Here is a 27,192-nt window from a genome sequence, read left to right as displayed (position 1 = left end):
AAAGCCTTCAGAATTCCCTTCTAATGCTTAACCTTTGTCTCCCATGCAGGGAATGTACTTCCATTTTACCTCCCACATTCTTCAAAACACTTAAACAAATATTTTATGTGAAACTTTACTGATTTTGCCTCAGGTGAAACCCTCCCCAACAAGTTAACTTGTATTTATTTTGTACATATTTTTTTTATATACATCATCTCCTCTGATATAAATTCCTGAAGGGCAGGGATTGATTGATCATTTTTTGTCTATTTCTTGGGCACCTAGAATAACACATGGTGCATAGATATTAATAAATCCTTACTGAATGATTTTCCCATTATACTATTATTCAAAGAATAATTATATTAGCTTTCAATATTATCACTTTGGGAAGAACTATATTTAAAATTTCCAAAGCAAATGAAGACCAAACCTATCCCTATTTGCCAATAATATACTTAGCATATCTATTTGGTCTACTTTCATCTTCCATCCTGCTTGGAGAGATGGGAGTTCTATTCAGGTCCTTTGATATTGTGAAATAGGTCTGCCACAAAACTCATTGGTTTGTTTATTTGTTTTTCCCACTCACAGAACTATCTTAAGGAAAATGCTTTGCCAATAGTTAAGTAGTATGTTGTGGGTAATTGCTACTATAGTTACTATTTTCCAGATGTGGCTTTCAATTGGATCCTGAAAAATGAATGAAAATTTGGTTCTTTGGGTGTTTTCCACTTATTTGAATCTATGGAGAACGTCTCTATGCAGAGCATTGTTTTTAATTATAGAAAAGGCTTTGTGTCCTTCAAGCAGTTTAAAAATAATCCTTTACATAGACACAACACTATCATCTCTTCACAGCACAAAGCTGGAGAGAGTGGGCAAAAGAGATATTATCATCTCCATTTTATAGATGAAAAAAGTAGATAAAAAGATTCAGTAACTTACTCAGCATCCCCAAAACAATTCAGTAATGGACACATTATATATCTTAAAAGCCCAAATTTCCTGCCTCCTTTCTGAGTTCTCTTTCTACTAGATCGTCTTTATTCATTGTATAAAAATATCATTCCACATAATGTTAAGACAAAAATTATTTACTTACCCACACACAGGCTCAAACTTTGAAGCAGACAGAGCAAAATTTTAAAAATCAAATATAGATAATATTACATTATGATTAAGTCAATATGAGGCCCCAAGGGAGCTTTATGTATACTTTGGGGGTTCCTGTTTCTATTTGAATTTGATAGCAGTGAATGGTGTGCTAGATTTGAAGACAGGACGTCCTACTTCAAATCCTGCCTTGCACAATTTTTATCCAACCCCCTGAGCCTCAATTTTCTTACTTCTAAAATTGAAATAATAATACCAGCACCTACCTCACATTACTTTTTGTGAGGATTGTGGATGAGAGAGATACAGAAGGCACTGCAAGGACTGGATTTTACAAGGTAATCTCATGTGAGAAAGAAATGGAACTTTGGCTGACAATGAGGGATGGGACTGGAACTTCTAGCTAAGAAAAGCAAGTGGACCATAGACTTCCGGTTAAGATGGCGGCTTAGAGAAAGCTAAAACTCAGATCTCCGGAAAACCCTTCCCGACCGATCTCAAACTATAAGCTCCTAAGGCGCCGAAATTCAAAACGATCAACAGCACAGACCCTGGGAACCCTCCTCCTGGACCTGGACCCGGTTCAAAAGGTACGGCTCCCCTCAAAAGCCAGAACCCGAGATCACTCGGACCTCAGGGGTAGGAGCGCAGAGTCCAAGGCTCCCGGAAGCCGCAGCCCGGCCGGGCTCAGAGAGCAGGGTCCTTGGAACAACAAGCCTCAGGGCCTTCTACCCAAACAGTCCCGGTGAAAGTTACTGCCTGGGGCTTCCGCTGCAGAGAGCTGGTCGAAACAACAGCAACCCTTAGGGCGGGAAAGACAGCCTCACGGGCTGGATCCTGCTATCCAAGTCTCAGTGAAAGTCCTTGCCCTAGAGCTTGGGAAAGCTGCAGCCCATCCCCCCGCAGGCCTACGAAACAGCCTCACAGCCAGCGATTCTGAAGGCAACTTCCTGAAAGCGAGCTGGGGGGAGAGTGTGGCCTCGTGGTCTGACCCTTCCATTCCAGCTCCAGTGAGGCATATTCAGTTTAACCCAGGGAAAGCTCATAGAACCAACATCTGCCCAGGACTAAAGCCTCGGATCACCAGAGATAAGAAAAGCTAATCCTCCACATTCAGAGATGACAAACTCCACAGAAGCACAGAAGCCCCAAAATACCAAGAAAAATAAGAAGAAAGGGGCGACTTTGGACACATTCTATGGAGCCAAAATACAAAATACAGAGCAGATAAAAGATAATATACAAGAAAATTCTCCAAAATCTTCCAAAGGAAATAGAAACTCTCCACAAACCCATGAAGAATTTGAATCAGAAATGACGAAAAAGATGGAAGCCCTCTGGGAGGAAAAGTGGGAAATAATGCAAAAGAAATTCATGCATCTACAAAACCAGTTTGACCAAACTGTAAAAGAAAATCAGGCTTTAAAGCAAGAACTAATAAAGCAAAGCCAAAACACCAAGAAATTAGAAGAGAACATAAAACATCTCACCGACAAGGTGATAGATCTGGAAAATAGAGGGAGAAGAGAAAATTTAAGAATAATTGGACTCCCAGAAAAGCCAGAAATAAACACCAAACTGGACATGGTGATACAAGATATAATCAAAGAAAATTGCCCAGAGATTCTAGAACAAGGGGGCAATACAGCCACTGACAGAGCTCACAGAACACCTTCTACACTAAACCCCCAAAAGACAACTCCCAGGAATGTAATTGCCAAATTCCAAAGCTATCAAACAAAAGAAAAAATCCTACAGGAAGCCAGAAAAAGACAATTTAGATATAAAGGAATGCCAATCAGGGTCACATAAGACCTTGCAAGTTCTACTCTGAATGATCGTAAGGCATGGAATATGATCTTCAGAAAGGCAAGAGAGCTGGGTCTCCAACCAAGAATCAGCTACCCAGCAAAACTGACTATATACTTCCAGGGGAAAGTATGGGCATTCAACAAAATAGAAGACTTCCAACTTTTTGCAAAGAAAAGACCAGAGCTCTGTGGAAAGTTTGATACCGAAAATCAAAGAGCAAGGAATACCTGAAAAGGTAAATATTAAGGAAAGGGGAAAAATGTTATCTTCTTCTTTTACTCAAACTCTCTTCTATAAGGACTACATTTATATCAATCTATGTATGCTAATATGTGGGGAAAATGTAATGTATAAATAGGGAGTAAAGAAAGACCAAATAGAATAATGGTTCTCACACAAAGATTCACATGGGAAGGGGAGAGGAAGAAAACTCCTATAAGAAGGAGAGGAAGGGGGGGGGTACTTAAACCTCAATCTCAGGGAAATCAACTCTGAGAGGGAAAAACATCCAGATCCATTGGGATCTTGAATTCTATCTTACCCAACAAGGGTAAGGAGAAGGGAAAACCAAGGGGGGGAGGGGGAGAGGGAGAACAAAAAGGGAGGGAAAGAGAGGGGGGAGGGGGAGGAAAGAAAAAGGGAGGGACTAAAAAGGGAAACATCAAGGGAGGGGACAAGGGGCACTGATTCAAAGTAAATCACTGGACTAAAATTTAGAGCCGAAGAAGAAAAGGTTAGAATTAGGGAAGGCAATCAAAATGCCAGGGAGTCCACAAATGACAATCATAACTTTGAACGTGAATGGGATGAACTCAACCATAAAACGTAGACGAATAGCAGAATGGATTAGAATCCAAAACCCTACCATATGTTGTCTTCAAGAAACACACATGAGGCGGGTTGACACCCACAAGGTCAGAATTAAAGGATGGAGTAAGACCTTCTGGGCCTCAACTGATAGAAAGAAGGCAGGAGTGGTAATCATGATATCTGATAAAGCCAATGCAAAAATACACCTGATCAAAAGGGATAGGGAAGGTAATTATATTTTGTTAAAAGGAACTCTAGACAACGAGGAAATATCATTAATCAACATGTATGCACCAAATAATATAGCACCCAAATTTCTAATGGAGAAACTAGGAGAATTGAAGGAAGAAATAGACAATAAAACCATACTAGTGGGAGACTTAAACCAACCATTATCAAATTTAGATAAATCAAATCAAAAAATAAATAAGAAAGAGGTAAAAGAAGTGAATGAAATCTTAGAAAAATTAGAATTAATAGACATATGGAGAAAAATAAATAGGGATAAAAAGGAATACACCTTCTTCTCAGCACCACATGGCACATTCACAAAAATTGACCATACATTAGGTCACAGAAACATAGCACACAAATGCAGAAAAGCAGAAATAATGAATGCAGCCTTCTCAGATCACAAGGCAATAAAAATAATGATTAGTAATGGTACATGGAAAACCAAATCTAAAACCAATTGGAAATTAAACAATATGATACTCCAAAACCGTTTAGTTAAAGAAGAAATCATAGAAACAATTAATAATTTCATCAAGGAAAATGACAATGGCGAAACATCCTTTCAAACCTTTTGGGATGCAGCCAAAGCGGTAATCAGAGGCAAATTCATATCCCTGAAGGCTTGTATTAACAAACAAGGGAGAGCAGAGATCAATCAATTGGAAATGCAATTGAAAAAACTCGAAAGCGATCAAATTAAAAACCCCCAGCAGAAAACCAAATTAGAAATCCTAAAAATTAAGGGAGAAATTAATAAAATCGAAAGTGATAGAACTATTGATTTAATAAATAAGACAAGAAGCTGGTACTTTGAAAAAACAAACAAAATAGACAAAGTACTGGTCAATCTAATTAAAAAAAGGAAGGAAGAAAAGCAAATTCACAGCATTAAAGATGAAAAGGGGGACAGCACCTCCAATGAGGAGGAAATTAAGGCAATCATTAGAAATTACTTTGCCCAATTATATGGCAATAAATACACCAATTTAGGAGAGATGGATGAATATATACAAAAATACAAACTGCCTAGACTAACAGAAGAGGAAATAGAATTCTTAAATAATCCCATATCAGAAATTGAAATCCATCAAGCCATCAAAGAACTTCCTAAGAAAAAATCCCCAGGGCCTGATGGATTCACCTGTGAATTCTATCAAACATTCAGAGAACAGTTAATCCCAATACTATACAAACTATTTGACATAATAAGCAAAGAGGGAGTTCTACCAAACTCCTTTTACGACACAAACATGGTACTGATTCCAAAACCAGGCAGGTCAGAAACAGAGAAAGAAAACTATAGGCCAATCTCCCTAATGAATATAGATGCAAAAATCTTAAATAGGACACTAGCAAAAAGACTCCAGCAAGTGATCAGAAGGATCATTCACCATGATCAAGTAGGATTCATACCAGGGATGCAGGGCTGGTTCAACATTAGGAAAACCATCCACATAATTGACCACATCAACAAGCAAACTAGCAAGAACCACATGATTATCTCAATAGATGCAGAAAAAGCCTTTGATAAAATACAACACCCATTCCTATTAAAAACACTAGAAAGCATAGGAATAGAAGGGTCATTCCTAAAAATAATAAACAGTATATATCTAAAACCAACAGCTAATATCATCTGCAATGGGGATAAACTAGATGCATTCCCAATAAGATCAGGAGTGAAACAAGGATGCCCATTATCACCTCTACTATTTGACATCGTACTAGAAACACTAGCAGTAGCAATTAGAGAAGATAAAGGAATTGAAGGCATCAAAATAGGCAAGGAGGAGACCAAGTTATCACTCTTTGCGGATGACATGATGGTCTACTTAAAGAATCCTAGAGATTCAACCAAAAAGCTAATTGAAATAATCAACAACTTTAGCAAAGTTGCAGGATACAAAATAAACCCACATAAATCATCAGCTTTTCTATATATCTCCAACACAGCTCAGCAGCAAGAACTAGAACGAGAAATCCCATTCAAAATCACCTTAGACAAAATAAAATACCTAGGAATCTATCTCCCAAGACAAACACAGGAACTATATGAACACAACTACAAAACACTCGCCACACAACTAAAACTAGACCTGAACAAATGGAAAAACATTAACTGCTCATGGATAGGACGAGCCAATATAATAAAAATGACCATCCTACCCAAACTTATTTATCTATTTAGTGCCATACCCATTGAACTACCAAAATACTTCTTCACTGATTTAGAAAAAACCATAACAAAGTTCATTTGGAAGAACAAAAGATCAAGGATATCCAGGGAAATAATGAAAAAAAACACATACGATGGGGGCCTTGCAGTCCCTGACCTAAAACTATATTACAAAGCAGCAGTCATCAAAACAATTTGGTACTGGCTAAGAAACAGAAAGGAAGATCAGTGGAATAGACTGGGGGAAAGCGACCTCAGCAAGGCAATATATGATAAACCCAAAGATCCCAGCTTTTGGGACAAAAATCCACTATTCAATAAAAACTGCTGGGAAAATTGGAAGACACTGTGGGAGAGACTAGGAATACATCAACACCTCACACCCTACACCAAGATAAATTCAAAATGGGTGAGTGAATTAAACATAAAGAAGGAAACCATAAGTAAATTGGGTAAACACAGAATAGTATACATGTCAGACCTTTGGGAGGGGAAAGGCTTTAAAACCAAGCAAGATATAGAAAGAATCACAAAATGTAAAATAAATAATTTTGACTACATCAAACTAAAAAGCTTTTGTACAAACAAAACCAATATAACTAAAATCAGAAGGGAAACAACAAATTGGGAAAAAATCTTCATAGAAACCTCTGACAAAGGTTTAATTACTCATATTTATAATGAGCTAAATCAATTGTACAAAAAATCAAGCCATTCTCCAATTGATAAATGGGCAAGGGAAATGGATAGGCAGTTCTCAGATAAAGAAATCAAAACTATTAACAAGCACATGAAGAAGTGTTCTAAATCTCTTATAATCAGAGAGATGCAAATCAAAACAACTCTGAGGTATCACCTCACACCTAGCAGATTGGCTAACATTACAGCAAAGGAAAGTAATGAATGCTGGAGGGGATGTGGCAAAGTAGGGACATTAATTCATTGCTGGTGGAGTTGTGAATTGATCCAACCATTCTGGAGGGCAATTTGGAACTATGCCCAAAGGGCGACAAAAGAATGTCTACCCTTTGATCCAGCCATAGCACTGCTGGGTCTGTACCCCAAAGAGATAATGGACAAAAAGACTTGTACAAAAATATTCATAGCTGCGCTCTTTGTGGTGGCCCAAAACTGGAAAAGGAGGGGATGCCCATCAATTGGGGAATGGCTGAACAAACTGTGGTATATGTTGGTGATGGAGTACTACTGTGCTAAAAGGAATAATAAAGTGGAGAAGTTCCATGGAGACTGGAACAACCTCCAGGAAGTGATGCAGAGCGAGAGGAGCAGAACCAGGAGAACATTGTACACAGAGACTAATACACTGTGGTATAATCGAACGTAATGGACTTCTCCATTAGTGGCGGTGTAATGTCCCTGAACAACTTGCAGGGATCCAGGAGAAAAAAACACCATTCATAAGCAAAGGATAAACTATGGGAGTGGAAACACCGAGAAAAAGCAACTGCCTGAATACAGAGGTTGAGGGGACATGACAGAGGATAGACTCTAAATGAACACTCTAATGCAAATACTATCAACAAAGCAATGGGATCAAATCAAGAAAACATCTAATGCCCAGTGGACTTACGCGTCGGCTATGGGGGGTGGGGGGGAGGAAAAGAAAATGATCTATGTCTTTAACGAATAATGCTTGGAAATGATTAAATAAAATATATTTAAAAAAAGAAAAAAAAGAAAAGCAAGTGGACAGTTGGGAAAAGTTCTTGTCCCTTCTTAACTGAGAGGGGAAGGAGCAACTTCACTGAGCTTAGCCTGCTATAATCCCTCATTGATCTGAAGAGTCCTAGATTAGCCATCTTTCCTTATAAGTGGTGGATAGAGACTTTTTCCCTTTGGGGAAGGCAAGAGACTATCCATCTAGACGATTTTCCTTCAAAACTATATCTCTGTGTCAGGAAACTACACCAACTTGACTCCACAATGGTCTTCTGGGACTTAGGTCCCCAGATCTATGCCCTCAACCCCTGAAGGGGATTTAGGTTGAAAATAGAATAGGGACTTCATGTTTCCCTCTTCTCTAACCCCAATCCTGAACATCCAGACAATACATAGATCTTATAGTTTACAGAAGAACTAAACATCTCATTCTTCAAAATGTACTGAGGGAATCAAGATAATATCAATCCAGGGAAGAAAACAGAAAGCAGAGACAGAAGGGGATTTCCTTTTTACCTTTCAGCTCTGAACATTGATCCAACTTAATCTTTTCTGGGGCAGCTCTGCCTGGAAGAGGAAGTGGTGTGTCTCTTTATCTGTTCCCTCCCTCTCTGAGACCTGTCAAGCTTTGGTTCCTAATCCCCCTCTAGTATATGATTGAATGAGATAATGTATATAAGTGCCTTGCAAACTCTGAAGTGCTATAGAAATATGAGCTATCATTAACCCCTCATAAGTGTTATTCCCCTTTCTTTTTATTTCTCTTTTTCTTGTCTTTCTGTCTATCTCTGGAAGTAAGAATTTTCAGCCTATCATCTGTCATTCTCTCCCACCCACTCTTAATACTTGTGTCTTTCAAATATGGTTGGTTTTCTGTATATTTGTTTGCATGTTGTCTCTTCCATTGGATTGTAAGATCTTAGAGGGTATTCACTATCTTTTGCCTCTTTTTGTATCCCTATTACTTAGTACATAGGCACATAGTAGGTTGTTCTGTTTAAGGATGCTGTTGTTTGTATGCCAGTCTTTCTCTGCATATGATCAACTAATGTGTAAACTTTTTGAAGGTGCCACTCATGTTCCTATTTAGTTTTGTAGTTTCTACTCTTCATTGAGATATTTCCTACTGACCACAAGAAGCTTAATAAATATTTCTTGAATTGAATCTCTACTTTTCCATAGTCAGCATCACAACTCTACTGGAGAATCTCTTCACCTCACAACTGGGTTATTGAAATAGCCTCCTAACTTCACCCCTGTTTCTGTTTTCTATATGCCAGTTCATTTCATACACTCAATCAAATTCATCTTCCTATAATATCCCTTTAAGCACATCATGGTTTTTTTTATTTTTTCCATGTTTTATTGTCATGCAAAACAGAACTCTGTATTGGTCATTGTTGTAAGAGCAAACTCATACATAACCAAAATCCCAAAATAAAACCAAAATTATACCTATGTGAAACGACTCCAACAGTTCTTTCTCTGGAGGTGGATAGCATTCCCCATCATAAGTCTTTCAAGATTATCCCAGATCAGTGCATTGCTGAGAATAGCCAAGTTTTCTTGTCCAATATTGTCATTAATGTGTACAATGTTCTTCCCGGTCTGCTTATTTCACTCTGCATCAGTTCCCACAGATCTTTCTAGGTTTTTCTGAAATCATTCTGCTTATCATTTCTTATAACATAATAGTATTCCATTGCCAACATGTACCACAATTTTCTCAGCCATTCTCCAGTTGATGGACATCCTTTCAATTTCCAGTTCTTTGATACCACAAAAACAGTGACTATAAATAATTTTAAACACATTGTGTTTTAAGGCAATTAGTGGCTCTCCTCACTATCTTCAAGTAGTGTATGTATTCTTAAGGCTACTATTTAAGAACTTCACAATCTGACCCTACCTTTCTTGTCCACCCTGATTTCCTATATAAACTCTTCATTTAAACCAAGCTGTTTTAACTGTCTCCCAAATGTACCATGCTATTTCTGTCATACTTTTACTTATGCTATTTTCTCTGCCTAGAATGTCCTCTTCCCTCCCTCCCTTCCTCCTACCTATCTACAGCCCACCAGTGCTTAAGGGCTCAGATCCACATCCCAACTTCAACCTGCCCTGACAACTCCAGCCCACACTAGTCTCTCCCTTTTCTAAAATCCTGGAGTTGCTACTATTCATTTTTAGCCCATAATAATCTACTGCTTTGTGTAACAGAATCATGAAAACATAAAGAACATTGGAAAAAATGTAGGTTGTTTCTCTTCTTCACATCCTAACCCTCTTTATAAAAAAGAACACTGAAACTCTTTGAGGTGAGTTTTCACCTTATCTTTCCAGGGATCTGGCCTCTTTACCACTTCTCAGACATCTCACTACCTACTCTCTGACCATCATTCTCATCCCTCTTCCAAAAGAAGCTTACATACCACCTCTGAATTCCTCTCCCTCCTCCTTCCATGTAATCCATTTCATCTATTGGGTTTTTTTTTTCATCATAGTGTAAACTCTGTAAAACTCAGGACTGTCTAGCTAAATTGTTCAAGTATTTATAGCTCTTAGCAAAGTACCTGGTACATGACAAATATTTAATAAGTCATTCAGTGTGCTAGTCAATGTTTAACAACTGGCTTCTGCTTTGACCCTGAGGGAAGAACCAGGAGCAATGAATGCAAGTTGAAGTGACAGATTTTGGTTCACATGAGGAAAAAGTGCTTAACATAAAAGGAGTCCAAAAGTAGGATGAACTTCAGGAGCTGGTGTGCTTTTCCCTCATTAGAAAGCTTCAAGAAGAAGCTAACTGATTTCTTCTCTGGTATGTTGAGCTGGAAATTATCCTTCAAGAGTAGTTTAGATTAGATGGTCCTTTTGAATTAGATTCTGCAGTGCTAGGAGCCAAGAGTCATGTGTATCCAATGGTAGGATAGATGCTTTAGGAAATTAATATAAATTAATATTAAACATAATTCCCTGCTCTCACAGAGATCATACCAGCGTCACTGGTATGATGTATATTTAATTAAATCACACTTCCCCTACCATATACTTTGGCAAATAAAGTCATTATTTTAAATGTTTGTGACTTTCCTAAAGCCAAAGTTTCTGTTGAAATATGTATTGATACAACCTGTAAATACATGTTGGCATGGTTGTATGGAAAAGCCTTACTCTTGGGGATTTAAAAAGAAGTTTTGATTTTGACTAACCAATAGTAATGCAATGCTATTTATGTTATTAATGATTAAAGTTAATAAAATGTTGTACAATTTAAAAAACTTTCTCCAGTTGTAGAAAGTATGCTAAACAGTGTGAAACAATCATTAAATAATGTAAAAGTATTTAATCAAGTGATAAGTAGAGACAATATACAACAATATGTAGACAAGTATTAAATAAGAAGGTACTGATTATGATTTTTATAGGAGAACAAAGAAGAAAAGGATAAGTGTATACTGAAGTTGGTGCAGAGATAGGTGGTAAGATGAAAGGGGAAATAGGACTTAACTAGAACTTGAGAAAAATATTTCATTTACATTGATAACATCTGACAAATCTGATTTCTTCATTAAACAGGATCCTTTAAAAGATGCTTATTTGAATGCTATGCATGATATGCCCATTGTCTCTCCCATTTTATATCACATCAGGCCTCATTGGATGTTAAAAGCTAGCTTGAGAGAATTTCCTTTTCTGCTAAAAAACCTTTTTGATGTGCTTAGCAATTCTTACGAAGTTGGCCACAGAGCTAACTGTGACAATGAAATGGGACCACAAGATGGGGGAATAGTCCTAGTATAACTCTGGTGAATAGGGAAAGGAGGAAGCTTGTTAATCCTGCAAAAAGGGACCCTTTCCCCTCAGACCATGAATATCTCAGACCTGTAACCCTGACAGAATTCTGCCAAAGACAAAGACCCTCATTTCTCGTCATTATTCATTGTAGCGAAATATGTCTAAAAATCTCTTGCCACTATTAACAACTTTCAGATGTTGTTTATTGAGACCTTCTTCTTTTCCCCATGAGTAAGAACTGAATTTAAAGAACATTTAAAAATAGCATTGAGTTAGCTAGTTGCCTCCTCATTTCCTCCTTCCCCACCCCACTTCTTGACAGGATCTTTTCCAATATGGATCAAAAGAAATAATAATAATAATATTTATATTCATTCATTCAACAAATATTTATTAAGTATAACCTGTGCAAAACTATGTCAGATGTTAAGGATACAAAAATGGAAATAAGACAGTTTCTATCTTTAAGGAAGAACCATTCTAGAGAAGCATCATGTTATGATAGATAGAATCTGAACCAGGAATCAGGTTTTCCCTCATTAGAAGGCTTCAAGAAGAAGCTAACTGATGTTAAGTGTTAAGCACTTTTCCCTTATGTGAACCAAAATCTGCCTCTCTAATTTGCATTCATAGCTCCTGGTTCTTCCCTCAGGGTCAAAGCAGAAGGCAGGTGTTAAACATATTTTCCTTTCTTGATATTAGTTTCCACATCTGTAAAATAGAAATTAATAACTGTACCCATTTCTCAAAGTTGCTGTGAGAATCAAATGAGATAATCAATGTTGGTAAACTCTTTGTAATTCCTTAAGGGTGTACCTTCATTGTTCAATCAGGAGATTACAACTTTATCTTCCCCTAAAGTACAGTCTAAATAGGGTGGAGTAATTTAGAGTTCCCAAGACATTCCTGATTTTGATAAACTAAATATCTTCATTGTTACAAATAGAAAACAGCTAAATCCAATCTTCACAAGCGTTATATAAATGCTGACTATATATACATAGTGCTTTGTGGAAATGAGGAGCTAGTCCCTGACTCCTAATAATGGGAGGAAAGTAGCTGATAGGGGTTAATTCAATGACTTAATGGTATTATGGAAAAAATACCACAACTCCTTATGGTTATATCCCTGGAACCCAAGGAAGCAGATGAATCATCCTGGTTCTAGGAGAATAAGCCAGAATCCTAGCTGAAACAGAAAACAATGATGGAATAAAATAGAAGCATTCTATAATTTTAATCTTTTTTTTAAATCATGGTTTCTGTACAATCTCTGAGAAAAAATTTTAAAAAGCTTTTCATATATTACCCAAGTTCAGATGTGAGGGGGAGTATTTCACTCTATCTGGTTATATGAGGTCACAGCTTAACTACTTATTAGAACATTAAGCTATCACAGAATCTCACTTTTGCAATTAAATTATAGTTTTATGGTCCTGTTTCTTCTAGTTTGCATCACTTCTCAGGGCAACACCATCCTCCCAATCATCTAGACTCACAACCTAGGCAATATCCTCTACTTGTCATTTTCCTTTTGCTATAGCCAATATATTGCCAAGTCCTGTCAATTCTACCTTTATAACATTTCATATATGCCTCCTTCTGTCCTCTGAAAATGCAAACACTCTTGAACAGACCCTTATCAATTCACACTTAGACTCTTGCAAAAGTCTACTGGTTGATTTCTCTGCCTCAAGCTTTTATCTTATTCCAGTTAATCCTTCACTGAGCTGTCAAATTGATCTTCCTAAGGCTCAGGTCTAGTTTTGTCATATAGATCACCCCTCACCCCCAATCCAATAAGTTCCAGGGGCTACCTTAAGGATCAGATATGGAATCCTCTGTATGATAATCAAAATCCTTTGTAACCTGAAACCTTCCTATTTTTCTAACCTTTATACACTTTATATCATATACCTTCCCCTCTGTATTTTATGATCCAGTGACACTGACATTCCTCGCTGTTCTTCACACAAGACACACCATCTCCTGATGCCATGTATTTTCACTAGATATCCTTAATGACTAGGATTCTTCCCCTTCTTATTGCCATTTTCTAATGGTTCTGCTAAAATTCTCCCTTCTACAAGAAGTCTTTCCTGATCCTTTTTAATTCTATTGTCTTCTCTCTACAATTATCTCCAATTTAGACTGTGTATATGTTGTCTAAAAATAGTTTTGGGGGATGCTGCTCCTCCTAGTAGACTTTCTTCTCCTTAAGAGCAGAGAACATTTTTGTTTGGTTGTAGGTTTTTGCCTGCTCTTATAATCCCAGCACTTAAAACAGTACCTAGAATATCCAAAGAACTATTAAAATGTGTATATATACCCTTTGATCCAGCAGTACCACTATGAGGTCTGTAACCCAAAGAGAAATCAAAGATATGAGGAAAGGACCTACTTTTACAGAAATATTTACAACAGCTCCTTTTATTATGACAAAGAACTGGAAACTGAAGAGATGGCAGTCAATTGAGAAGTGCCTGGGCAAGTTTTATTATATTATTGTAATGAATACTAATGTGCCATAAGGAATGATGAATCAAGAAATCACACACACATACACACACACACACACACACACACACACACACACACACACACAAAACCCTAGAAAAACTTATATGATGTAATGCAAAGTGAAATGAGGAGAACCAGGCACTGTACACAGTAACAGCAATAATGTGTGCTGATCAACTGTGAATGACAACTATTTTAGCAAGACAAGGATCCAGCTCAAGTCCAAAGAATCTGAGATGAAAGAAAGCTATCCAATATCATGAAAAGAACTGAAGGAGTCTGAAGGTACATTGAAGCATGCCATTCTTTACTTTATTTCCTCCATGAATTTTCATCTAGTATAAGAGTTATATGTCTTCTTTTTACCACATAATGAACATGGAAATATGATTTGCATGATAGCACATGTACACACCACATACAACCTATATCATGTTACCTGCCATCTTGAGGAGGATAAAGTGGTAGGAGGGAATGAAAACATATATCACAAAATGTCAGAAAACAGTCATGCAATCTGGAAAAAAATAATTTATACACAGGACATAGTAGGTAATTAATAAATGAGTGTTAATCAACTATAATTATAATTTCTTAGGGAATCTTGATTTTTCTAATATTAAGTAATGAAGAATTTAGTCAGAGGCTTAGTTTGCCAATAATTTGTGATGAAATAGTTAATTGGGGAAGCAAAAGGAAATGATAGCCTCAAATATTCTTTAGCATGTTTTTTAGTATTTGGGTAGTATGCTCAGATGTAGAATTGATTTTTAGGTAAAATAAATCTGAAAAGTATCAAAATATTATCACAGAGAATGTAAGAAATGCTTAACACTAGATCTGATACTGTTTTGTTTTCTTTTTTGCCTTAATCATGTTTCACAGCTTGATTGGAACTTTCTTGAGAAAAGAATCATTTTTATATCTCTTTTGTAGTGAGGTTACATAATATAGTGATATAATGAAAAAGGCATATGACTTCTATAAATAAAGCTTGAGGGAACTTAGAAGACATGTAGTCCAGACCCTTTATTGTACAAATGAGGAAGCTGAAGACTAGAAAGGTGTAATCACATCCATGGTGCGAAAGGCAGTTAAGTGGCATAATCAGGCTTTGAATTCATTTTCTTCAACTTCTATAACAATACTCTTCCCAGTACATCACAGTAGTCTTTTCCAGATGCCACAATCCCAGCTCCTTACCTGTACCCTCCTATGACACTAAATCCAATCCACTCACCTTTTTGATTGCTATCCACTAAATATGTGACAGCGTATGAATTGCTCTCCTAAAATGCAATGTTTAAAAGCAAAATAACACTCCAGATTGGGTATCAGAGAGCAGAATCAACTGGAAAATTAGCTATTATTTTCTGCACAGACCTAGTAAGCATGAGGCATATAATTACACTCAGTGAATACTTTTTCTGATTAATCAAATATGATCCTGGAAAGAATCATACAATCCAAGGGAACAGGTATAGGACAATGCCTTGGAAACTATACGTACTTATTAAATTTTAAGTGCCTTTAAATGACTATTTCTTTTGGTTGCAACTCTTGAAAAGATATACATTTGTCTATGCGTGGCAAGGACTATAAACTCTTAAATGACAGAGAGGAGGTTTTAATTTACTTTGTAACTCACCATGACAGCTAGTGCTTGCTTTGTACATAGCAAGGTCTTTAATAAATGGCTAACATGGGGTTAATTAACTGGGGTCATCCTGTTCTTTCAAAGTAGTTTATTATTAATCTCATAGTTATGTGTGAGAGAGTCTAGGCCAGCATTCCTAAATGTGTACTAAATATACTCTACCGGCTTTCTTTTTTTAAATGTTTTTATTTTTTTTATTTATTTTGTTAAATTTTTCTGAATTACATGTAAGAAAATTATTTTTATTTTGAATTCCAAATTCTTTCTCCCTCTTCTAGAGAAGGCAAGAAATTTGATATTTATTATACATATTTGTATATTAGCCATGTTGCAAAAAACAAAAAACAAAAAAACAACCCACAGGCAAAAAAAAAGTTTAAAATAATGAATCCTTCATTCTGTTATCAGAGTTTCCCTGTTTTCCCTCTAGAGGAGGATAAGATTTTTTCATCATGAATCTTTTGAATTTTTCTTGGATCATTGTCTTGATCAGAGTAGCTAAATCTTTCACAGTTATCATCCTTAAAATATCACTATTATTGTGTATAACATATTCTCCTAGTTATGTTCACTTCACTTTGTATGAGTTCATTTAAATCTTCTAATTTTTAAAAAATTATCCTTCTAGACATTTTTCATAGCACTATAATGTTCCACCAGAAATATATGCCACAACATTTTCAACCATTCTTCCACTCATGAACATGCCCTCAGTTTCTAATTCTTTGCCACTACAAAAGAACTGCAATAAATATTTTGGTTCAAATGGGTCATTTTCCCTCTTCATGATCTTTTTGTTATAAAGAACTCATATTGGTATGCCTAGATCTAAGGAGATGCAGTTTTATAGACTTCTAGGCATAGATCCAAATTATCCTTCAGAATGGTCAGATTGGTTCACAACTCCAACAATAGTGCATTAGTGTCCCAATTTTTCCATATCCATATCAATTGGGTAATGATACATGCTTTTATAAATTTGACTCAATTATTTATGTTTCAGAAATTTATTAGAGAAATTTGCTGTAAAAAGTTTCTCCTCAGCTTTCTATTTTCATTCTAATCTTGGCTGCATTATTTTGGTTTGTGAAACATCTTTTTAATTTAATGTAATTGCACTATGTAAAGAACTGACATAACTGAAATGCAGATTGAAGCATACCATTTTTTGTTTTATTTTTTCCATGAATTTTTCTCCAGTGTAAACAATGTGTCTTGTTTCACATAATGAACATGGAAATATGTATTATATGATAACACACACATATTACCTGCTTTCTTGGACAGAAGAGAGGGGTAAGAGGGAAGGAGATAGCATGGATTGCAAAATTTCAACAAATTATTATTAAAATTTTTATTGACATGTAACAGTCTGAAATAAAATTAAAAATAATTTAGTGTAATCAAAATGATCCATTTTACTTCCTGTGATCCTCTCTATCTCTTGTTTGATCATAATTTCTTCCTTTATTTATTTTTTTTTTAAAGAACCCTTACCTTCTGTTTTGGAGTCAGTACTGTGTATTGGTTCCAAGGCAGAAGAGTGGTAAGGGCTAGGCAATGGGGGTCAAGTGACTTGTCCAGGGTCACACAGCTGGGAAGTGGCTGAGGCCAGACTTGAACCTAGGACCTCCCATCTCTAGGACTGGCTCACAATCCACTGAGCGACCCAGCTGCCCCCAATTTCTTTCTTTATACACATATCAAAAAGGTAAATTTTCCATGCTTTCCTAATTTGCTTTCATGATATTATTCTTTATGTCCAAGTCACTTATCTATTTTCATCTTCTCTTGTTATAGGGGGTGAAATGTTGATCTATACTTATTGTCTACCAAACTGCTTTCCATTTTATTGGTCTATACCTAGTTTCTACAAAAATTATTTTCAAATTTTTTAGCAATTCTTGTCAAATAGTAAATTCTTGTTAAAAAAAGCTTTGATGTTAGAGTTTATCAACACTATGATTATTTACTCCTTCACTGTACACCTAATATATTCTACTGATCTATCACTTCATTTCTTTGCTGGTACGAGCATGTTTTCATAATTAACATTTTGTAATATAGTTTGAAATCTGCAACTGCTAAGTCACCTTTCCTCACATTTTTAAAATTAATTTTCTGAATATTCTTGACTTTTTGTTCTACATGAATTTTATATTTTTTTCCTAGCTCCATAAAATGATTTTTGGTAAGTTATTTGATATGATATTGAATAAGTAAATTAGTTTAGGAACAACCTTATTTTTATTGTATTGATTTGACCTACCCATGAGCAATTAATATTTCTCCAGTTATTTAGATTTTACTTTATTTATGTGAAGATTGTTTTGCAATTGTGTTCATATAGTTTCCGGGATTGTCTTGGCAGGTAGACTCTCCAGTATTTTATATTGTCTGCCATTATTTTAAATCTTTCAATAAGATTTTCTATTTAAAGTCTTTCTATATCTTGCAGCTGAGCACTTTTGGGGAAATTTAGAAATGTTGATCAAGTATGTTTCTTGTAAACAACATATTTTTGGATATTGTTTTATAATCCATTCAGTAATCAGCTTCCATTTTATGGGTGAATTATCCCACATTCATAGTTATGATAGCTAACTATGTTTTTTTCCTCCATTTTTCCTGTTTGTGCCTCTCTCACTCTCTCTCTCTCTCTCTCTCTCTCTCTCTCTCTCTCTCTCTCTCTCTCTCTCTCTCTCTCTCTCTTTCTCCTTATTCCCATACTTTCTCAAAACTTTGTTTTGCTTGCTTCCTCTAATCCACCATTCTTTTTTCTCACCTTCCCATTCCCTTCTCTTCCTACTTCCCTATTAAGTAAGATAGATTTTTACACCCAACTAAGTGTGTACGTTATTCTCTATTTGAACCAATTAAAGTGAGAGTGAAGTTCAACAATGACCACTTCCCATTTTCCCATCTACTGTTAAAGCTCTACCTTGTGTGCCTATTTTATGTGAGATAATTTCTCTCATTCTTCTCCCTTTCTTTTCCTCCAAGTACATCCCTTTATCATCCCTTTGTTTCTTTAGATTATCCCATCATAGTTAAATCATTCTCATTTCCTCTGTGTATACATGTTCTCATTGTCCTAATCATGATAAAATTCTTAGAAGTTGCATCATTTTTTCATAGAGGAATATAAACAGTTTAACTATATTAAGTATCTTATGATTTCTCTTTAATGTTATGTTTTTATTGAGTCTTGTTTATGAATGTCAAATTTTGTATTCTGTTCTGATCTTTTCAATAGGAATGCTTAAAATTTCTCTATTTCATTAAGCATCCATTTTTTCCCTTGATAAATTATACTCACTTTTGCTGAATGATTATTATTGGTTGTTATGCCTTCTAGAATGTCAGATTCTAAGCCCTTAGATTCTTTGACAGGGAAACTAAATCTTCTGATCCTGAATGTGGTCTCTTGAAATATTTTATCCTTGAAATGAGACCCCTGGAATCTGGCTATAATATTCCCTCAAGAAGGGATTTTGTTTTCTGTGAACCAATAGTGCTAATGCTCCACTTAGCCCTAGAACTGTGAACAGATTACCCTGCTCTCCTGTGGCTACAAGTACTAATGTTCTTTTCTGCCTTGGGACTGAGATCAAATTCCCTGTTTCCTTGTGCAACCACAAGTATTATTTTTCACCATGGATCTGTGACCAGGGCTCCTGCTCACCTGATGTCTCACATCCTTATGCAGTTCTTTATCCTGGGACTATGACTCAGAACTAGGTCTTGCACCTAATGCCAGCAAAGGATCTCTTGTAATCTCTTTCTGACCAGTTGTCTGATCCCTTTACTGACTCTGGACTAAGAGCTTCCAATGTTGCTCCTGCTATTAGAACATCCACCTCCAAGATCTGGTGCTGGTGTTGCTACTGTGTGTGTGTGTCTAAATTGGTTTTCATCCCAGGGTCACAAATCTCTCCTTCTAATTCCCCAAGTTACCTTGGGCAGGAAAAATGTTTCATCCCAACCTTTTGGGTACTCTGCCACTCTAGAATTTGAATTGAGCCATCATTTTAAGTTGTTTAGATTGAAATATTGAAAGAATTCAATTGAATTATTGCCTATATACCAATATCTTAGCTATGCTCCCCATGTAATTTCTAAGGAAATCATGACTTCTCATCAACTTCCAATTCTTTTCTAGCTGTGATGTAATTACTCCAGTGTATCATCTATGGGAAAACTTACAAGGCAGTGTACAAGAATAAAATAATACCATTCAAATACCTCTGACATTTAAACCTAGAATAGAATAATTTGTGACAGGATTGGGGTTAGCTTTAAATGCAGTCCTGTTAAAGCTTTTTCCTTCCCCAAATTAGGTTTCATGTATTATTTAAAGTGTACAGAAACATAATAGTCCCAGAAAATAATACAAATTTTGCTGATGACATAAGAAATTTCTTCTATTATCCCACAAACCATGAATTTGTTTTTATAACTCCCTCAGTAAAACCATATCAGGCTCAAAGTTTGTGGTGTGGAACCTTTGTTCATCAAAGAAGACAGCGACAAAAAAGATTATCAGCTTGAATTCTTTTAGGGTTGTAGCCAATAGAGAATTGAAACAAGATGACATGTTTTCATATAAGCATATTCTGATTTGTAAACCTCAATAGGCAAAGCAATTTCCTCAGCTGTTAACTGTGGCCATGTTTAAAATAGATCCCCTATTTTTCCACAGATAGGAACAAGAAAAATAATTTCAAGGCAGAACAAGAAGTTAAAATTTTAATTTTCTACTTATAACATCAGACTAAATGCATGTACTTTTAATATTGTGTACAATGTTGTCTCCCAGCTGGCGCACATTTATTTAGAGGCAATGTTATATACTAGAAGATGTTTATGAGAAAAATGAGTATAGTAAATGGAAATGATTATACAGAACCTTGGACAGTGCCTTGCATAGAAAAAGTTCTTTAGATTGATTAATCATTCAATTAATTGATAGGTTATTGATTCATTATAATTAGAGAGCCAAAAGAGAAGCACATGATAGGAAAATCCACAACTTCATGGATTCTTAGGTGTATATACTAGTATCTTATTTTAGAAGCCTCAAAACAGAAAGTTTATTAGATTCCAAAGTTCCTTAAACAGTAAGAAAGCCAGTCCTAGAGAGTTCCTAGGTTCCAATCTGATACTTCAGACATTTTCTAGATGTGTGACCCTCGGCAAGTCACTTAACTCCCATTGTCTAGCCCTTAAAACTCTTCTGCCTTGAAATCAATACAAAGTATTGATTCTAAGATGGAAGCTAAAGGTTTAAAGAAAAAACAGTAAATTTTGGATCTGTAAGTTGACCTTTCCAAAGCAGCTTGTTTGTTTATTGTAAAATGATTCTGATATCTTAATACTGGGCATTATTAAATGCTAAGAGGAAATGTTGGAGAAAGACAAAAATAAATAAATATAGCATTGTAGATGGAAATATCCTTTCTAGGATCTTCAGAGACAAAAGCAAAAATAAAATAACTTTTTTTTGTGGGGATGAGATGATAAGGATCAATAATTTTAGTCTACATTGTAGTGAGAAGTATTCTATACAGTAGGTAAGGTGATGAAAGTACTGAAACTACAGGTAGACAAAATTCAGTTAAGTATTTAAATTAACTTCATCCTAGATTACTCCTTTGTCATCTTGGAAGGGTTTGTGTAGATCAAAGAATCTATGAGCAGGATTATAGGTCATAATAGAGAGTTTTGACAAAAGGTGATCCATTGGAGGAGGACATGGCAAACCATTTTATTGTAAATTGTAATTATAATTTGTAAATGTAATTGTAAATTGTATATTTTTTAATTTTAAAACTCTTTTATTTTTCTTGCATGTGCAATATACTATTTCAGTTTTTTATTTTTTCTCTCCTTTTTATATGACACCAGTATTAAGATTTTCTTTAATCTTTTTGATTTAGCATTAATATAAGTTTAAAATACATTTGCTATAATGTCAATGCATGCCACAAAAGCTTGAGACTATAAAAAATTATGCCATTTATTGATAAAAATTATGGGACTTTGTTTAATGATTCTGTCTTATTCCAGGAAAAGATATATAAAAGAGCCATTACACAGGGCCAAAGAAGCACTAAACTAAACCTGAATTGTGCAAAAAGAGCACATAGTTCAAAAAAAGCAGAAACCAATCCAGGTAGGACTGATGCACTTCTAAGCCAATACAAAAGACTTGAAACTAGTGTGAAGACTCAAGGTTGCGATGCTTAACATATGTTAAGACATAGGCCTTCCTTGTATCCACACTCACTCGGGAAATACTTAACAGGCGAGTATCCCAAACTTGGCTCCTAACCTGGCTCCTATAATCTAGTCCTTATTCTGTCCTTCATAATGTGGCAACTTTCTGTAGTCCTGGCTACTGACTGAGTAAATGCTTCATTGCTGAGATCATTTTAATTGGGCCCTGATTCAAGGACCTGTTAGAGATTTATTTTTCCTTTACTTAGAATTTTTACACATAAGACATTGATAGTCTATATTTCACCCAGAAATTAATTTTTTATTTGGATTTTTCTGATTTTTTTAAACTTTCTCTTGCCAATTGATTCATATACTTCATAACGCAGTCATGCATCCCTAAATGATCCCTGTGTTTTTCAATCGCCCTCTTCAAGGGGGAATGTAAAATTATTATTTTAAATTGCAAAGTTTAAATTCCTTTTGTGAGTAATTTAGGTTAAGAAACATGCTACCTCTCCAAATCCAGAAACTGAACCATTTGGAGAAGACACCATGAAGATGCCTCCACAGACCACATGCTGTGCAGGAGCAGATCAAGAATGAACTTTGGGTGTGGTTTATTGAACATTTACTTGTATGTATACTCTTATGCCAAAGGGGACTGCCCCCTAACTGGCTTTTGGTCAATGCGCCTAGCAATCATTGGTTTTGTTCTCTTTTCCTTTTACCCACAAATTATTGCAATCTTTAAGTTGATTATGTTTCATTGATCATTTTGGGGAAACTGGTTTCCCGATACAATCACAGGGAGGTATGTAAAAATGGAGATTTGAACCCCAGACTTCAATCCCCAGAGATCCTTGGTGTTTCCCAGAGTTCCCTGTAATCTCACCTGAGTCTCTACCTGGGCAGGATCACAATTGGTATTTAACTGGCTCTCTGCCTCCCACGCAGTCTCTACCATTTTACAATGATGTAGTAAGTAAGCTAAGCGCAGGAATTCTGAATTGTCTAATCAGCCATGGGCACAAACATGGTTTATTATTTTGTATCCTTGATTTCTAATAATCTTAATAAACCTCATAAAATATAATACTTTTATTACTAGAAACTAATTTAATTTTTACATTATCATTAAAATGATAAAAGAGATGATATCAGATGATAAGTCCCTCCAGTTGGAAGGTGTTCAGTATGCTACTGGGAAAGAGTAGAGGACAACTACAAGTAGATTCAGTAGTAATGAAATGGGCCAAAACCAAAAGGAAATTCGGTTGAAGATGTGTCTGGTGATGAAAGTCTAATGCTATAAACAACAATATTTCATAGGAAACTGGAATATAATATCTATGAACCAAACATGTGGTCAAACAAGAGATGGAAAGATTATAAACATTAACATATTGGATATGAGTGAACTCAAATGGATGGTAATAGATGAATTTAATTCAAATGACCTTTATATATATATAGAGAGAAAGATATATCCAACTGAATGTAAAATTCCAGAGAATAGCAAGAATAGATAATTTTAATGAACAATATAAAGAAATAGGAGAAAACAATAAAGTGAAAAAGACAAGATATTACTGAAATAAAATTTGAATTATCAAAGGAATATTTATGCAAAAATGTGTGTGATAAAAGACAAAAATCACAGGGATTTAATAGAAGTAGAATAGATTAAGAAAAGATGGCAAGAATACAGTGAAGAAACTATACAAGAAATATCTCAACCTTATCAATCATCATGAGGTGAGGCTTCTGGTCTAGAGCCAGACATCCTGCAGAATGAAGTCAAGTGGGCCTTAGGTAACATCCCTAACAATCAGGTTAGTGAAGGTGATGGAATTCCAGCTAAGCTATTTCAAATTCTAAAATATTATACTGTTACAGTGTTACATTTAATGTGCCAGCAAATTGGAAAATTAAACAGTGGTCAATGGATTAGTAAAGGTCAGTATGAGTATGACAAGACTGTATATTATCAACTTATTTATTTAACTTACATCCAGGGTATCTCATATGAAATACCAGGCTGAACAAATAAAAAAACTGGAATTAAGGTTCCTGGGAGAAAAATCAACGATCTCACACATGCAGACAATACTACTTTGATGGCAGCAAATGTAGAATCAAGAAACCTGAGAAGGGGACGTAGCTCAGGTGCTGGGAGGTTGAAGGGGAAACTCACCCCTTTTCACTGATGCAAGAGGCAAGTGCGACGCTAGGAGCAGCAGCAGCAGCAGCAGCATCACTGGACTGAGGCCTTTGCCACTGGGGTATCCGACTTTCTATCCACACCAAATCTTCTTGAGCTGCAGCCATGTCCCAGGACAAGATGATTTTCAATCCTACTATGAGCAAGATGAAGAAAAAGAAGAAGAAGCCTTTTATGTTGGATGAAGAAGGAGATGCACAGACAGAAGAAACACAACCTTCAGAAACAAACAAACAACAACAACAACAAAAAACTGAACCAGAGCCAACAGGGGACAAAGATGTAGAAGCTGATGAAGAGGATGGTAGAAAGAAAGATGCTTCTGATGACCGGGATGACTTAAACTTTTTCAATCAAAAGAAAAAGAAGAAAAAAAAATAAATATTTGATATTGATGAAGCTGAAGAAGGTGTTAAGGACCTACAGATTGAAAGTGATGTCCAAGAGCCAGCAGAATGAGAAGATGGCCTTGATATGCCCAGCAACAAAAAGAAGAAAAAGAAGAATGTCAAGTTCCCAGATGAGGATGGAATTCTAGAGAAAAATGAAGCCTTAGAAGATGAAGACAGCAAAAAGGATGAGGGAATCTCCTTCAGCCATCAGACTGGCCATGCATGGGCAGGTTCAGAAAGAGAAAAAGCAATGATGAATTGCTGAATCGAGTATTCAACATAATGTGGGAAAGGAATCCAGATATAGTTGCTGGAGAAAAAGGAAAATTTGTCATGAAACCTCCACAGGTTGTTAGAGTAGGAACCAAGAAAACATCTTTTGTCAACTTCATAGATATCTGGAAACTATTACATCGTCAGCCCAAACATCTCCTGGCATTTTTATTGACTGAGTTGGGTACAAGTGGTTCCATAGATGGTAATAATCAACTTGTAATCAAAGATTCCAACAGAAACAGAAAACGTTTTGAGAAGATATATCAAGTAGTATGTCACCTGCCATACATGTTGGTCACCAGACACAATCCTACAGAAGGATACACAACTATTTCTTACAGTGTGAGACCTGCCATTCTTGCTGCTCTGTTGCCAGCATCAAAACTGGGTTCTGGGACATAACAGGCAAGCAAGCACAGCTCTGTGCCAAAGCTAACTAATTTACTAAACGACACTGGATTTTGCAAAGTATTTTGGAGATGTGGCTGGACAGGTTTATGATCTGAGTGTATTTTCCATTGTATTAAAAGCAAGATTAAAAAAGCTGCCAAGTTCTCGTTAGGCATTGGGTTGGTTGGTCTATGAAATCCTTGCAAGATGCAGATCCTCAAACTGTTCACATGCTCGTTGAATATTTTAACAACTGTCAGAGAAACATGATGGGGAAAAAGGTGGTGCTTTTTATTTAAAAAAAAAACATTCCTAGACTTCTGTAAAATGCAAGATAAATTAAAGTTATTCTAACAATGAAAAAAAAAAGAAACCTTTCCACCCACACATTCAGTTGTTCTTCCCCATTAGAATGAAATCTCCTGGAGATAAGGGCCATTCTTTTTGTTTTTACTTGTATTCCCAAAATTTAGCACAATATGTGGCATATAATATTTTATTATTTTTATTTCTTAAGTTCCTTCTTGTACAGAACTCTCTGCTGACATGATAATTCATATTTATGTAGTACTTTAAAATTTTCAAAGCAGTTTCCTCACAAACATTAAAACCTAATCCCCTAACCTAAGTTTATTGCTTCTTCACAATAACAAACAAAAATTAAAAAAAAAATTAAAGCCAGACTCATTTGGAACTTCCTGCTTTATAGGGGATAATGTTTCATATAACAGTGGCATAAAGAAGAAGAATAAGATTGTAGCTTTAGGTCTAGAAAGGACTTTAATCTCCATGCTATATAATACCCTGATCTTAAAAAAAAAAAACACAAAGAGGCCAGAGAACTTAATGAATGAAACATACCCAAGATGCAAATCCAGAATTTAGGAGAAAAGGGATGTGTTTGGGTCAACTTCATATGGTGAGAACTAATCATTAAATTTTCACTGTGATAATTTCCACCTCAGAAATCAGCAATTGCTACAAATCAAAGCTTCATTTATTGTTGTATTGGTGGTCTAGACTTAAGAAAGTGTTAAAATTGCTGACCAAACTTAAAAGTGGTGTCTATATTTTCTTCCTATTGCCCTGTTAAAACATTTACCAGCAGACCCTAAATGACTATTAACATTGCTTGAGCTTAGTAGCAGCTCAGGTAACAAAATTATCACTAGATTTGAGGCTTGGTAAATGGAAGCTAACAATCACACCAGTAACAGCAACTAGTATTTAAATAATATTTCAAGATTTTCCAAGAGATTTACATTCATTATCTCATTTAAGTCTCACATCATTCTTAAAGAGAGATCAGAACTCAACTCCTCTAGGAAACTTTTAGGAGATTAGATTTAGAAGATTAGAATGAAAAAAAAAAAGATTTTAAACAATGGTATAGTGGGAAGAGTCCTAGATTAGGAATTAAGAGATGTATGTCATTAACCCCAATTGCGTATCCCTCACTGCTCTTTTATCTTAGAACTGATACTAAAACAGAAGGAAAAGGTTTTTGTTTTTTTTTCCATTTGAATGAATTTATTTAGTCAATTTGAGCATTATTTCTCAGGTACAATAATCACATTATTTCCCTCCCTCCCCTCCACCCACTCTTGCCACAGCCAACAAGCAATTGCATTGGGTATTACTTGTGTCCTGTTAAAATTTAAATTTTGTTTCTCTGCTAAAAGTATTATATTTTTATGAGGTTTATTTAAGATTAAGAAATAAAGAAAATACAAAATAAGAAAGCATGTGCCTAGGCACAGAGCCCATTCACAAACACTTACTCTACATCTTGCCTATTAGGTAGAGAGCTGCGTGTGCTTAGAAGCGGAGGCAGAGAGAGCAAGTAGGCGGTACAGTCAGTTTAAATAACCATTTTGTTCCCAGCCCAGATGAGTACTCAGGTGAGATT

At 35.7% G+C, this 27,192-nt stretch overlaps 2 pseudogenes; one reads left to right on the top strand and one right to left on the bottom strand.

The window, feature by feature from the left end:
• Positions 1-24,332, bottom strand: part of LOC100028947 (carbonic anhydrase-related protein 10-like) — a 35,656-nt pseudogene extending 11,324 nt beyond the window's left edge.
• Positions 24,016-25,555, top strand: LOC100021616 (eukaryotic translation initiation factor 2 subunit 2-like; annotated as a pseudogene).
• The last annotated feature ends 1,637 nt before the right edge of the window (positions 25,556-27,192 follow it).

The sequence above is a fragment of the Monodelphis domestica genome, chromosome 2 (assembly GCF_027887165.1).
Source record: "Monodelphis domestica isolate mMonDom1 chromosome 2, mMonDom1.pri, whole genome shotgun sequence".
NCBI classification, from domain to species: Eukaryota; Metazoa; Chordata; class Mammalia; order Didelphimorphia; family Didelphidae; genus Monodelphis; species Monodelphis domestica.
The sequence above is the reverse complement of the archived record's forward strand: the minus strand, read 5'-3'. Positions and strand labels throughout refer to the sequence as shown.